Here is a 15,981-nt window from a genome sequence, read left to right as displayed (position 1 = left end):
CTCATAGTGATCCTGTACAGGGTTTCCAAGGAGCAGCTGGTAGGTTTGAATTGCCAACCTTGTAATTAGCAGTATAGTGCTTATCCAACAGTGCCACACCTGGACTCCTTCTGATGGTAGCACCATGATTTCCCCAGGATTGGTCATTATTCTTTGCCCCTTACAGTCATGTAATTTAGCGCTAATGTTCTATGTTGTTGTTATATGCCGTGGAGTCGGTTCCGACTCATAGCGATCCTGTACAGGGTTTCCGAGGCTGTAAATCTTTACAGGAGCAGAAAGCCTCGTCTTTCTCCCACGGAACAGCTGGTAGTTTTGAACTGTTGACCGTGAGATTAGCAGCCCAATTTGTAACCACTATGCTACCAGAGCTCCTTTAATGTTCTATAGATGAATCATTTTTTAAAAATCGAAGTGTAATCCATATGCCATAAAAAACAGCAATTTGAAAGTGACCAATTCAGTAATATTTAGTACATTTACAATATTGTGCAACCATCATTTCTTATCTGATTTCAAAACATTTTCATCACCCTGAAAGGAAATCTACCCATTAAGCAGTTACTCTCCATTTCCCACCTTAATCTATTGTGTTTATATTTTTTTCTTTCTTAAACTGAAAATATAGAGATAGGTTCTCATTTTGCTTTGTCCTTGAGCAGTACATGGCACATGGCTATTATCTCCAAAGACAGTTATCTCAATTATTGGGTGCAGAGAACTGCATGTAATTGAATAGGCTTCTAGTGGAAGTCAAGCATTCAGTCAGTACTGGTATGTTCTTGGCCAAAGGGTATAAATATTAAGGCACACCACCTCTATCTTATTGGAGTACTAGCTCAAGCCAGAGGAGCCCGGTAGCCCTCACAGATCCCCTCCCCCCTCCAAACACACACACCTTAACTGGAATATGACCAGCCCATCTGTATTCCTGTCAGACTATTTTACCAAACAACTCAAAGGAAGGTGAACTAAGGAATCTCCATGGCCTTGAAGTATACAGCCATTGGTGGTGGTGGTTGTGTGTTATGGAGGCAGTGTTGATTTTCAGGAACTCTGTATAGGGTTTCTGAGGCTGTAAATCTTTACAGGATCAGAAAAACCTCATCTTTCTTCCTTGGAGCAACTGGTAGATTGAAACTGTTGACCTTGCAGGTTAGCAGCCCAACTTGTAACCAACTATGCTACCAGAACTCCTTATACAGCCATTAGCTGTTTAAAAAATAGATGAAATTTTAAGAAAAAAAGATGAAAATATTTTAAAATTAGGAAATATTTCAAAATTACTGAAAAGCAGGCATCACCCCAGTTGAACACATTTTTAAATACTTTGTTATATATTTGCTTTATTCCTTTTTCTATTTAAAGAAATAAAATCTCACAGATTCAGTTAAAGGATGCCCCCCCCCCCCAACCTATCCCATTGTGGTCCTTTCACCAGAAGTAACTGTTTCCTCAAAGGAGGGGCATTCAAAAAGTTTGTGGAAAAATGGAATTGCAAAGGTAATGGAATTATTTCATGAACTTGTTGAAATCCCCTCATGTGTATGTACCCCAACTAGCATCAAATAATTGCTTTGTATATTTTATCTTTATATATGTGTGTCATTTTAACCCCTCCCCATTAGTGTATTTTTGAGAGTTGTTCACGTTATATGTGACTTTACTTCAGTGATTCTCAAAGTGTAGTCCAATGGCTCCTTAAGATTCTTTCAGGGGGTCCATAATGATGAAAGCTGTTTTTGTAATCATACTATTATTTGCCCATTTTACTCTCATTATTCTGTATTCTGGAGGAGTACAGTGGTATTTTCCAGAGGCTACATGACTTGTGATGTCATAATACATTGGATACAGAAACAGTTATGTGAACCCAGCTGCCAGACATTAAAGAGATTTGCAGATATGTAAAATAGTGCCCCTCTATTCACTAACACTTTTTTTTCTCTTGGTCTGGAAAAATAATTCTTTTAATAAATATTCTAAATGTAATTTAGTGGTTATGAATTGGGCTGCGAACCGCAAGGTCAACAATTCGAAACTACCAGCTGTTCTGCGGGAGAAAGATGAGGCTTTCTACTCCCGTAAAGATTTACAGCCTCAGAAACCCTGTACAGGGTCGCTATGAGTTGGAACTGACTCCTCCACCGCACATAACAACAACAATTCACTAACACTCTTTTTTTTTTTCTTGATCTGGGAAAATAGTTCTTTTAATAAATATTCTAAATGTAATTTATGTTTATACGTAGTGGATTTATTTATTTTTCATGAATTAATGTTTTTGTAAAATGTTGCCATTTTTGTTTTTAATAATATAAATATCTGTAACTATGACCCACACAAGCAAAAGCTTTTTGGAGTACTCAATTTTAAGAGACCCAACACTTAACAAGTTTGAAAATCTAGTTCATTCATTTTGCTTGTATTCTGTATAAATAGTACTGTGATTTGGTTATCCATTCCTAAGGATATGGTTGTTTGCAGGTTTCTGGAGGCTTCAAACACTGCTGCTATGAACAAACACCCTTGCACATGGTTCTTTTCTCTTGGGATTATAATAGAAATAGAATTACTATGTTGAAGGGTCTGTGCATTGTCAACTTTGCTGAGAATTGCCAAAGTATCAAATTGTGTTTGAGTTTTTCCATCTAATTGCCAAAAAATTTGACTTTGCAATTTTTTCCAATGTGTTGGGTATAAATGTTATCTCACTGTTCTTTCAATTTTGCATTTCTTAAATTATTAGTGTAGTTGATCTTTTTTCCCCATGTATTTGCCAGTCATTTGAGTTTTCTGTGAAGTGCTTGTTCCTATTTTTGGTCCATTTTTCTATTGGATTGTTACCTTTTTCCTACTGATTTGTGGATATTCTTTTTATATTCTAGATACTAATAATTTCCTGGTTGTATACACTAAAATATCTTTTTCTAGTCTGTGGGTTATCTTTTAGCTTTGTTGTTGGTGGTTGTTGTTATATGCCGAGGAGTCGGTTCTGACTCATAGTGACCCTGTACAGTGTTTCCGAGGCTGTAAGTCTTTACACGAGCAGAAAGCTTCATCTTTCTCCCGTGGAACAGCTGGTAGTTTCGAACTGCTGACCTTGTGGTTCGCAGCCCGATTCGTAACCCCTACGCGACCAGAGCTCCTTTTTAGCTTTGTTTATAGGATATTTTTTGTGTAGGACTTAGTTTGAAGGTAGTCAGTTTTCTCATTTATGTCTTGTTGTGTTCATGTGTCTTCAAGAAATTCTTTTTTTTATCCTGTACTGAAGTTTGATTTTTCATATGTGGGTCATAACATCTGGAGTCCTGGTGTGGTGCTGTAGGATAAGCATTGGACTGCTACCTGCCAAGGTCGGCAGTTCAAACCCACCAGCCACTCCTTGGAAACCCTTATACAGGCCTTTGTGAGTTGGAACTGACTCGGTGCCACACAACAGCAACAACAACAATCCATCTGGACTTTTTTTCCCTCTGTTGTGTGATGTAGAGATAGATCTAGCTTTATCTTTCTCATGCGGATTTATTGAATAGTTCAGTGTTTCTCCCCCACTGATTTATAATGCACCTCTAGAGGTATATCATGCTCCTACATGTACACATCTGCTTCTTGTTTCTTTTGCTTTCATTGGTTTGTTTGCTTATCTCTTATCTATACTACTTTGTTTTAATGATAGCTTTGTAATGAATTCTTTTAAAACATGTATTGTGTTGTTGTTGAGAATGTGCACAGCACAGAACATACACCAATTCAACAATTTCTACATGTCCAATTTATTGACATTGATTATATTTTTTCTGAGTTGTGCAGTCAGTCTTTCTCATTCTCCCTTTCTGAGTTGTTCCTCCACCATTAACATAAACTCACTGCCCGCTAAGGTTCCTGTCTAATTTTTTGAGTTGCTTTTGCCATATTAATCCCATATAGTTCATTCTTAAAAGAGCATAATGCCCAAGGCAGACTTTTTACTAGTTAAGCTAGGCTTTTGTTTAGTTTTAAGTAGACTTCAGGGGATATTTTTGGTTTATGTTTAAAGATTATCTCAGGATAACAGTTTCAGGGGTTCATCTAGCCTCTATAGCTGTAGGAAGTCAGATGTCTATGAGAATTTGAAATTCTGTTCTACATCATCCCCCCTTTGATCAGGATTCTTACGTAGACTTTGACCATCCAGTTCTTTTGATCTCATGGAAGCAATTTGTCACGCATCCCATATCCTGTACCTGATTGTCCTTCTTCTTTTCTCCAAGCAAATAGAGACTAGTTGTTGGGCCTTGGATGAACCCTTGCAAAGATCCCTAGGCACCATGCAACAAACTAGAAAGTAGAACAGAAGTGCTAAACAAACACATTCCTAAGCCAATTAACTGTTCTGTGAAACCATGACCCTAAACTTATAAACTGAGGAACCAATTCTTTTAGGTTTTTGACTGTACATATTTAGCCTCAGTGGTAACTGCTTTTTTTGTCGTTGTATATATACGTATCAAGGAGCTCTGGTAGCGTAGTGGTTACAAGTTGGGCTGCCAACCTCAGGGTCAGCAGTTCAAGACTACCAGTAGTTCCGCGGGAGAAAGATGAGGCGTTCTGCTCTTGTAAAAATTTACAGCCTCGGAAACCCTGTGCAGGGTCAGTATGAGTCGGAACTGACTCCACGGGACTTAACAACAATTATATGTATCACACAACTTTTGCCAATTCAGGTTTTTGCAGGTGTGAAACTTATTGATAACAATTAAAATATTTGACTGTGCAACCCTACCCTTACTTAATGTGACTTTTCCATCATTGTTAACCTCCCCTTTCCTCCTCCCTCCCACCCCTGGTAACTACTCTGGTCTCTGGTTTTCTCACTTTTTATATAAGTGGGGTCATACAATATTTGCCCTTGTGATTAACTTATTTCACTCAGCATAATGTCTTGAGGCGCCATCCATTTTGTACCATGTATCAAGACTTCTACTGGCTGATTAATATTCCACTATATGTTGCTATGAGTTGGAACTGACTCCACGGCACATAACAACAACAGCAACATGTGTGTACAAGGAGCTCTGGTAGTATCGTGGTTATGAATCGGACTGCCAACCTCAGGGTCAGCAGTTCAAAACTACCAACTGTTCCACGGGAGAAAGATGAGGCTTTCTGCTCCCGTAAAGATTTACAGCCTCGAAAACCCTGTACAGGGTCGCTATGAGTTGGAACCGACTCCATGGCACATAACAACAATAACATGGTGGTTCTATTTTTTAATTGTTTGCAGAACCACCACACTGTTTTCCACAACAGCTATACCATTTTCCCACATCCTTATAAGCCTTTGTTATTTTCTGTTTGTTTTTAGTTTTTTAAAATTTTTAGCCATCCTAGCTAAAGAAAACCTAAAATCCTTTACCAGTGAGTCAATTTTGGCTTATTGCAGCTCTGGTAGCGTAGTGGTTACGAATAGGGCTGCGAACCTTAAGGTCAGCGGTTCGAAACTACCAGCCGCTCCGTGGGAGAAAGATGAGGCTTTCTACTCCCGTAAAGATTTACACCCTCGGAAACCCTGTACAGGGTCGCTATGAGTCGGAACCGACTTGACGGCACTTAACAACAACAACAACATTCTGAAATAGAAGAATAGGGTTTCCAAGGTTGTAGTCTTTATGGAGGACTTCTGGTGTGGTGATGTAGGATAAGCACTGGCCTGCAAGGTTGGTTTGAACTAATATCAAGCAAGTAAAATTTTGTTAAAGATAATAAAAAATGACTGCAACCACACATTGACAGGGCACTGCTAGAGGTACAAGCTAAAAGCAAATGAGGACATGGAATGAGGGATATCATTTCTGACGTCTGATGGAACTTGGCTGAAAGCATAGAATTCCAGAAAGATGTTTTCCTGTGTTTTATTGATTATGCAAAGGATTTTGACTTTGTGAATCATGACAAGCTATGGATAGCATTGTGAAGAATGGGTGTTCCATTGCAGTTGTGCTCATGAGGAACCTGCACATAGACCAACAGGTAGTTGTTCATTCTGTATGCTAAGCAAATAATCTGAGAAGCTGGATTATATGAAGAAGAACATGGCATCAGAATTGGAGAAAGACATATTAACACATTATACACCTTGCTTGCTGAAAGCGAAGAGGACTTAAAAATATTTATTGATGAAGATCAAAGACCACAGTCTTCAGTACGGGTTATACTTCATTGTAAAGAAACAAAAATCCTCACCATTGGACCATTATAATAACATCTTGATAAACAGAAGAGGTTGAAGTTTGTCAAAGACTTCATTGTGCTTGGCTTCACTGTCAACATTCATGGAAGCAGCAGTCAAGAAACCAAATGACGTTATTGCATTAGACAGAGCTGCTGCACAAGACCTCTTTAAAGTGTTCAAGAGCAGAGATGTCAGTTTTAGAGCTAAGTTGTGCCTGACACAAGCCCATGGTATTTTCAGTAACCTTATATGCATGTGAAAGTCAGACAGTGAATAAGGAAGACCGTAGAAGAATTGATGCATTTGAGTTATGGTGTTGGAAAAGAATATTGAAAGTCTCATGAACTGCCAAAAGAACAAACAAATTTATGTTGGAAAAAGGACAGACAGAATGCTCTTTAGAAGCCAAGATGGCGAGACTTAGTCTGTAATACTTCAAATATGTTATCAGAAAGGACCAGTCCCTAGAGAAAGGACATCATGCTTGGTAAAGTGCAGGGTCCACAAAAAAGAGGAAGACCCCAAGGAGATGGATTGGCATAGTGGCAGCAGCAATTGGCTCAAGTGTAATGATGTTTGTGAGGATGGCGCAGAGTCGGACTGTTGTGCACAGGATCCCTATGCATTGTAACCAACTTGCCTGCACCTAACAACAACAACAACGCTATGCTGCTTTTCATAAAGCTCTTGCACAACTTTTATTAGATTTATTGCTAGATACGGTATAATTTTTGTTGTCATTGTGAATAACATTTTCTTTTAGTTTTAATTTCTCTAGTTATTACTGATGACTAAGGAACGCTGTCGACGTAAGTGTATTATTGAGCATGCAACCTTGCTGAACTCTCATAGTAGTACCATTTTTCATGGTTTCTGAGATGTACTCCTTTACCCCTACATTTTACCGTGTTTGGAATAAAAACATATTCTCAGTTGTGTCTTATAATCACTCTTTTCCAGGCAACAGTCATGATATAGTTATCAATGACAAGGCTGTTCATTTTGTCAACAATTTAAATGAGTTGTGTGCATTGTTGGTAAAACATGTCAGTATTACGTGCTAGACTATAGAACTGAAGACAGAAATTGCAAAGTGATAGTCTGAATTCAAAGAAAACCCAATAGATAATAATGGAGTAATTTAAGAAATACAGCCTCACTAACATTCTTATTGGCAGAGAGCAGTATTGGTAGTAAATATGTGAACATTGACAACTTTAGTAGGGCCCTGTATGTGAAGTTTTAGAAATGCTCTACTAATTTCTTTTACTTCTATTTTTCTTTCTGCTAGGCACAAGATACAGTAAAAATCTGTCCAAATAAGTTTCAAAGAATTGCTTGAATAAATATAAAATGAAAAATTTTAAAAAAGTATGGTATCAGTTAAACTGGCAGTGTTTTCTTATTTTCCTGTTGTGTTGTTGTTGTTAAGTGCCGTTGAGTCGGTTTGACCCATAGCGACCCTGAATAGGGTTTCCGAGGCTGTAAATCTTTACGGGAGCAGATTGCCTCATCTTTCTCCCGCGGAGCAGCTGGTAGTTTCGAACTGCTGACCTTCCAGTTCGCAGCCCGATTCGTAACCACTACGCTGCATCTTTTACACTTAGTGACATCTTTAAATTTGATGAAATGTGGAAGTAATAACAATGTACAATTCCTTTGTATTTTCTAAGTAGTCTGTGAGTAATGGAGTTCTGTTTATTTTTTCCATTCTTCTTTCCCTCAGATTTACTTTTCTGGTCTTATTGCATTGACTAGCACCTTCGGTGCATAGTTGAATAGAAGCATTGATAATGAGCATTCTTGTCTAGTTACTTCAATGGCATATTTCTAGTGTTCAATCAGTAAATATACTGTTGTTGTTGTTGTTAAGTGCCATTGAGTCAGTTCCGACCCATAGCGACCCTGTACAGGGTTTCCGAGGGTGTAAATCTTTACGGGAGTAGAAAGCCTCATCTTTCTCCCGCGGAGCGGCTGGTAGTTTCGAACCGCTGACCTTAAGGTTCACAGCCCGATTCGTAACCACTACGCTACCAGAGCTCCTTAAATATTCTGTAGTGAGCTTTTTTTTTTTGTGGGAGGGGTGTTGTTATTTGCTGTCATGTTGTTTCCGGACTCATAGTCACTCTTATGCACAACAGAACAAAACACTGCCTGGTCTTGCTCCATCTCTACAGTTGTTGTGGTTGAGTCCATTGTGGTAGCCACTGTATCAGTCTTATCTTGTTGAGAATCTTCCTCTTTTTCTCTGACCTCCACTTTACCAAGTCTGGTGTACTTTTTTCAGGGACTGCCCGCTACTAATAATGTGTCCAAAGTACATGAGACAGAGTCTTACCATTCTCGTTTATTTTTATTTTTTTTAACCGTTACTGAACAACATTTTTTTTTCTTAATGTTTTATTGTGAATTATGTGATAGTTTACATGGGAGAACATTAGTTTTACATTCATTCTATCGTATATCATCTCATTGCCATGGTTACAATCCCCTCCGTGCAATCCTTTGCCCGTACCCCCCAGGTCTTCAGCACATAGTCGCTCTCCCTCTTGACATTCTCGTTTCTAAGTAGTATTCTGGATGCACTTTGAAGATTCATGCTTCATACATTTGACATTCTGATTATTAAGGGATGTTGGCAGCTGTTCATTCTCATTTTCAGTCATGCCCCATCAACAAATGAAGGTTCTGAAAACTTTGTTCCATCCATGTCATTAAGGTAGACTCTACTTTGAGGCCACCATTTGTCATACTGTGGTGGCTTGCTTCTTGCTGTGATGCTGGAAACTTTTCTTGTTGTTGTTCAGTGCTATTGAGTTGATTCTGACTCATAGCGACCCTGTGTAGAGTTTCCAAGGAGCAGCTGATAAATTTGAACTGCTGACCTTGCAGTTCAAACCAACCTTGCAGTCTAGTGCGCTATCCCACAATACTACACCAGGACTTCAATGCCATCGATAGTTTACATACCAGCAGGGTCATCTATGGTAGACAGGTTTAAGCTGAGCTTCCAGACTAAGACAAACTAGGAAGAAGAAGAGGATTTCTTCTGAAAAATTTAACCTTGTCAGATAGCAGCATAATATTGAATATTGAAACATGATGAATAGTTACAGAATATTGTTAGATATAATGCCAGAAAATGAGCCCCTCAGGTTGAACAAAAAAATTACAATAGGAAAAATCATTGAACCCAAAGTCGATTGCTTTGAAAAGATTTTAAAACGAAAATAGCAAAACTCATTTAAAAAACAAAAAAAAGGTACAAATTACTAATCTTAGGAGTTTAGTGCCTTGAGACGTTGAAAGCATAATAAGATTATGAGCAATGTTATGCCAATATACTTGACAATTTAGATGGGATAGAGAAGTTCCTAAACGAAGACAACTTGCCAAACTGAACAAGAAGAAATAAATAAAAAATTTATTAGATCCACATGTTTTAAAGAACTTGAATCCATAATTAGAAATTTTCTGGGAAAGAAAATTTCATACCCAAATGGCTTCAGAGATGAATTCTTTCAAACATTTTAGGAAGAATTAATACCAATCTTAACACTAACTCTACCAGAAAATAGGAAAAAATAAATCATTTCCAAATTGTTTCCTGAAACTAGCATAGCTAATAACATAAAATTGAAGAACTTTACAAGAAAGGATTTTTGTGAATATAGTTGCAAAAATTCTGAACAAAATAGTATAAAATCAAATTGTATATGGAAAAATAATACATCACAGCAGAGTTAAGTTTATTCCAGGAATAAACCCAGGTTGGTTTGACATTTGAAAAGTAATATAATTCACCATGCTAGCAGAATAAAGATAAAAATGGTATAGTTATCTCAGTAAGAACAGAAAAATAATTGATACAATTTAATGCCCATTCATGATTTAAAGAGAAACCTTTCAGGACTCCAGGAATAAAATGACATTGCTTTAGCCTTATAAAGAATACTGATAACAAACTATATTTGATGCTGATATCATAAGAGCTTTCTTTTGACATCTTGAGGTAGATGTGACTCTCTACTTTCACCACTAGTGTAGTGCTGCAGGATAATGCACTGGACTGCAAGATCAGTTCGAACTGCATGGTCGGTGCTCCAAACCTACCAGCTGCTCCTCGGAAACCTTGCACAGGGTTGCTATGAGTTAGAACCTACTCCAGCCACTTAACAATTCAATATTGTAGTGGAGGTCCTAGTAAGTGCAATAGGTAAGAAATTGGTATGTCTCACATAATTTCCGAGTCTATAATCTTTACAGGAGCAAAGGCCTTTTCTCACACAAGGTAGCTTGTGGGCCCAAAGAGTTCTACGTTCCTAGATTTGCACCAAGTCAAAGCACCAGTTTTGGCATCCTTGAGGGACTCAAATTGTGTTCTTTTGAAATGTTTTTTTTTTTTAGTTTGGGGAACAAAAAGGAGTCTGAAGGCACAAGATTAGGACTACAGGGTGGATGGACTAAGGTTTTCCAGTGAAATTCTCATAGGGCAGCCCTTGCTAGTATTGAAGAATGAGCAGGTGCATTGTTTGGATGGAAAAAATTCCTCAATGCCTTTCCTGACCTTTTCCTCATGAACGCAGTTTTCAATTTTCTGAAAACTTCTTCCTAATAAGTCCCCGTTATTATCCTGTGTGCTTTGAGGAATTCTATCAACATTGCCCCTTTGCGGGTCCCCTCCAAAAACCAGTTGCCATAACCTTCTGAGCTGACCTCTCTGCCTTTAATTTAACTGGCCTAGCAGATCCCCTTGGAAGCTGCTGTTTTGATTCAACCGTTTTTTGGAAGGTACCCTAATGAGATTAAGACAAGTGTATTACTGAGAGCTATCCACGGACCACAGGGACATGTTTAAACATGTTTGGAATGAACTCATGTATGTATGAACTGGAACTTTAGTAGCAATAGGTTTTGAGTTACCTTCGTATAATCAGTGCCATGCCAATCAAAATACCCATCCAGGAATTTAAAAGAAAAAAGAAAAAATCACAAGGGCCAGGATAGTCTTGGGAAAAAAGTTGGAAGACTTAATGCTACCAAATATTCAAGTTTTTGATAAAGCTCTACTGGTTAAAACTAGTCACATAATTTATTTAAAAGAAAGGTATGTTGGGATTTTGATTGTAGAGGTTGGGGAAGAATTGATATTATTGATCTAACATATTCAAGATCAAGATTTTTTTCTCCACTTACTCTTTTCCTTTTTTTCAACCTACTTAAGAGTTTTTAGTTACTTTTATTGTGGGAATTTCCATTACTGTTACATAAGAAGTATTTTTCTTCTTGCATATAATTTTGCACTGGCACACTATGAATTCATACTGGTAAATTAGTTTTTCAGTTGATTCTCTTGGATTTCCTAGATATAGCTTATAAATCAAAAGTTTAATTTCTTTAAAATAAATATGGATTCCATAAGAATTTGAAATTCTGTTCAGCATTTTCCTCTTTTTTTTTTTTGGTGAAAACATGCACAGCAAAACCCTTTCCCATTGTAGGTTCTAGACATAATGATCAATGACACTGGTTGCATTCTTCACAGAGTGTCCAACATTCTTGTTATCTGTGTCCTAGTTGTTTTACTTCCATTTTATTAAACTCTACCCTCTCATCTGTGTTTTAAAATAGTGGTCACATAGTTTTTGTGTTGTTGTTTTTTATAATGCCCTGTAGGGTAAGCGCTGGTCTGCTAATCACAAGGCTGGCAGTTTAAACTCATCAGATACTCTGCAGGAGAATGATGAAGCTTTCTGCTTCTGTAAAGATTTGCAGCCTCAGAAAGCCATATAGGGTCCCTATGAATCAGAATGGACTTGATGACAGTGGGTGTGGCTTTTGGGGCTTTATGCTCAAAGGTGACAACCTTTATTCTTTGAACTAAACTGTTAACTTGGTTTAAAGGTGACTTCAGAGGGTAGTTTCAATTCAAGATTTAAAGAGAAACTCAGGACAATAATCTCAGGGACTCTCAGCCTTAATGGGTTCAATAAGCTGGATGTTTTAAAGAATTTGAAGATCTGTTCCACATTTTTTCCCTTTCTGACCAGGATTTTTCTATTGTTTTCCTGATAAGAACTTTCAGTAGTAGTAGCTGGGCAACATCTAGTTCTTCTGGTCTGAAAGATATAGGAGGCAGGAGGCAGTAATTCATGTAGTTAGTCCTGTAGTCCAGTTCCTTCTCTGCTTCTTGGGTTTCCTTCTTTCTTTCTTGTTCCAGAAAAATTCCCATACAACCTTAAATAATAGTGCCAGTGGGAATCCTTGGTTTAATTCTGACTTAGAGGGAATACTTCTTTTACCTTAGATTTCATTATATGCCTTTTTGCTATAAAGTAATACTGAAATCATTCCCCTGTCCAAACCACATGTTGTACCAGAATGGACTGGTTTTATATGTTTGTGTTTTTTTAAAATAACAGCTTTATTGAAAAAAGTTATAAAACTTGTTCTTTAAAAGTGTACAGTTTAGTGGTTTTTAGTAGAGTTGTAGTTTTGCAGCCTATATCACTATCTAATTTTAGAAAATTTTCATTATCCCCAAAAGAAACCTTGTACCCATTAGCAGTCACTTCCCATTTTCTCTTCCTTCCAGCCTCTTCAGACCAATAGTCTACGTTTTGTCTAGATTTGCCTATTCTGGCCTTACAGAATCTGTAGTGGTTGCCCTTTTGTATCAGACTTCTTTCACTTAGCATAATGTTTTCAAGGTTCTTCCATGTTGTAGCCAGTACTTCATTCCTTTTTTTTTTTTTAACTGTTAAGAAAATTTCTAAGATGCAAGCAACTTAAATACCCATCAATGGAAGAATGGCTAAATAAATCAGCTATAATACATACATACAAAAGAACACTACGTAACATGATGATCTGCTAAACAACCTCATAACATGGATGAATCTGGAGGATGTTATGCTGAGTACAATAAGTCAATCACAAAAAAGGACAAATGTTGTATGAGACCACTGCTATAAAAAGTCAAGAAAAGATTTTCACACTAAAACATTCTTTGATGTTTGCGGGGGGGAGATAAATACTGGCTAGAGGGTTGTTGTTAAGTACCATCGAGTCGGTTCTGACCCATAGTGACCCTGTGTAGGGTTTCAGAGGAGCGGCTGGTGAGCTTGAACCGCTAACCTTACAGTTCAAACGGCTTTGCAGTCTGGCGCATTAACCCACAGCGCCACACCAGGCTAGAGGGTAGACACATGTTAATTTGGGTGAAGGGGAAGGCAATATACAATAAGAAGGAGATTAGTGAAAAATGGTGGAGGGGGGAAGACACTCTTAGGAGTATAAGAGTTAGAGGCTGCAGAGGTAAACACTGTTACATTCACAGTCCTGTAATAACGGTGATCTCTGAGTAGATGTGTGATTAGACACACAGGCTGAATGCGTTCAGGAGAGTGGGAACATACCGAAGAATATATATATATATGTTTGACAGAGCATGTTTGTACTTGGGTATTTATCTTTGGAGACAATCTAAGATGCTTGGAAGCAATTGGTCCAATTGGTTTCCATGACCCTGAGATCAGAAGAACTAGGTGGTGCCTGACCACCACTACCAGCTGCTCTGAAAGGGATCCCATTAGAAGGTCCTGGAGAGAGTGGGAGAAAAATGTAGAACAAACTCAAAATCATTGAAAAAAAAAAAACATCCAAAAAACCCAAACAGGCTTATTGGTCAGGTAGAGACCCTGAGGCGATAGCCCTTAGTCACCCTTCAGGTCTAGCAGTGGACTCACCCCCATGGCTTAATTTTTAGTCAAACAATAGGCAAGTGTATAAGGGGAACAGTAACACTATGGTGGAGGTATGGACACCTTAGAATAATCAATCATCCATTTGAGATCAAAAGGACAGCTTTTTCCCAAGGACATAGTTCAGAAGGTTTAGGAAAGGAGAAGGAATGGAAACTGGAGAAAGGGAGGAAATGGGATAAGTGATGTTACATTGTGAGAATTGTAATTAATGAAACAAAATGTGTTGAATTGTTGAGTGGAAAACTGATCTAATCTGTAAGCCCTCACTCAATTCATAATAAGTTTCTCGAAAATTGAAAATAAAATGTTGTATACAATAAAAAAATTAAAGCCCTATAAAGCTAGAACACGTGAGTTTTACAAGAAACTACTAAAACATTAAGGAAAGTACTTACTACTAGAATAAAGTCATCAAAACAGCAATGCACATTTACTGATAAACCAAATTTCTTTTGTATTATTGGAAAGATTTTCTAATACAAGGCGTCATTGGTTATTAAGAAGTGCTCTATAAGAAAAGCACTTACGGAGTTTGCAACTATGGGAATAACCAGTTCAGAGATGCATTAAATGTCCAATTTTGGGAAAGACGACAGGTGCAAGAAAAAGGAAAAGCTTAAGAAAACTTAGTTTCTGATAATACTGACTGTTCGTCATCCATTGTATATAATAGAAATTGACCTTTTAAAACTTTTACCTGTAGCAGTTTTATTCAATTAATTCCACGAAAGTGTAATCTAAATTAATATCTAGTTCATATTATGTCAAAATACTGTCTTCAGGTTTTTTTTTAGATCACCTCAAGTGTTGTATATTCTCCACTGTAGTACATCTACAAGTAAGAGCAGAAAACTTCATTAGAGAAAACACATGAATAGCTCTGTTCAAAGTCTAAGTAAAAGCTAATTTTTTTTTTTCAATTTTACTATGAAATCAAGAAGATTCAGTTATTCAGTTGTTACACTCATTCCATTATGATATACAATAGAATGTTAGGTGGTGAACATGGATTGATATATTATTGAATGCATTACCTACCCACTGCCATCAGTCAATTCCTACTCATAGCGACCCTATAGGACAGAGGTTTCTTACTACAGTTTCTGAGACTGTAAATCTTTACAGGACCTGATGATAGCCTCTTTCTTCATGAAGCAACTGGTGGGTTTGAACCACCAAGCTTGTGATTAGCAGCCCAATACTTAACCCACTGATGATGGCAATATTTCATTAAAGTGCTGTTGAGTCATTTCTGACTCATAGTGACTCTATATCGGATTTCTGATGCTGTAACTCTTTGCGGGAGCAGAAAGCCACATCTTTCTCTTGTGGAGCAACTGGTGGGCTCAAACCACTGACCTTGTGGTTTGCAGTCCAGTGCTTGTATCTGAAAGCAAGTTAGAAAGGGTATGCATTTCTTAACATTGAGCTCTAGTCTTAAGACAAAGACCTTTGAAACTGTTGTTTAGTGCTTAGTGTTCATAGGTGTTCATAGTTGTTGGTGTTGTTTACTGCCATCAAGTCGATTCAGACCCATAGCAACCCTGTATAAGGTTTCCAAGGAGCAGCTGGTGAGCTTGAACCACTGACCTTGCAGTTCCAACAACTTTATAGTCTGATGCATTAGCCCACAGCGCCACACCAGGACTCCAATGCTCGTAGTACAGCAGTGCAATATAGTTCAGAGTGTATTTGGCAACCCTTACTCTGAGCATGAATGGAGCTTTTGAAAAATAAGGGTTTAAGAAGACTGGTCATTTTACAGCTAGCTTGTACTAGAATGGGAAAGTTTCAGCTCTTAGATTTTAAATTAAACTGTAAAGTTACTGATTCGTTCAAAATGACTTTATGGAAATGCTAATCTATAACAAGAACTTGGCATTGATTTTTGAACAAAGTGTACAAAAGTTCCAAGTTGAACAAGGTAAAAGTTGCAAGTTGATATTTACAACAAGCAGGCATTTTATCTTCCTATGATACAGGGCATGGGCAAGGCTGTTT

This window comes from Chrysochloris asiatica, unplaced genomic scaffold (genome assembly GCF_000296735.1).
Source record: "Chrysochloris asiatica unplaced genomic scaffold, ChrAsi1.0 scaffold00018, whole genome shotgun sequence".
NCBI classification, from domain to species: domain Eukaryota; kingdom Metazoa; phylum Chordata; class Mammalia; order Afrosoricida; family Chrysochloridae; genus Chrysochloris; species Chrysochloris asiatica.
Note: the sequence above shows the minus strand (reverse complement) of the source record.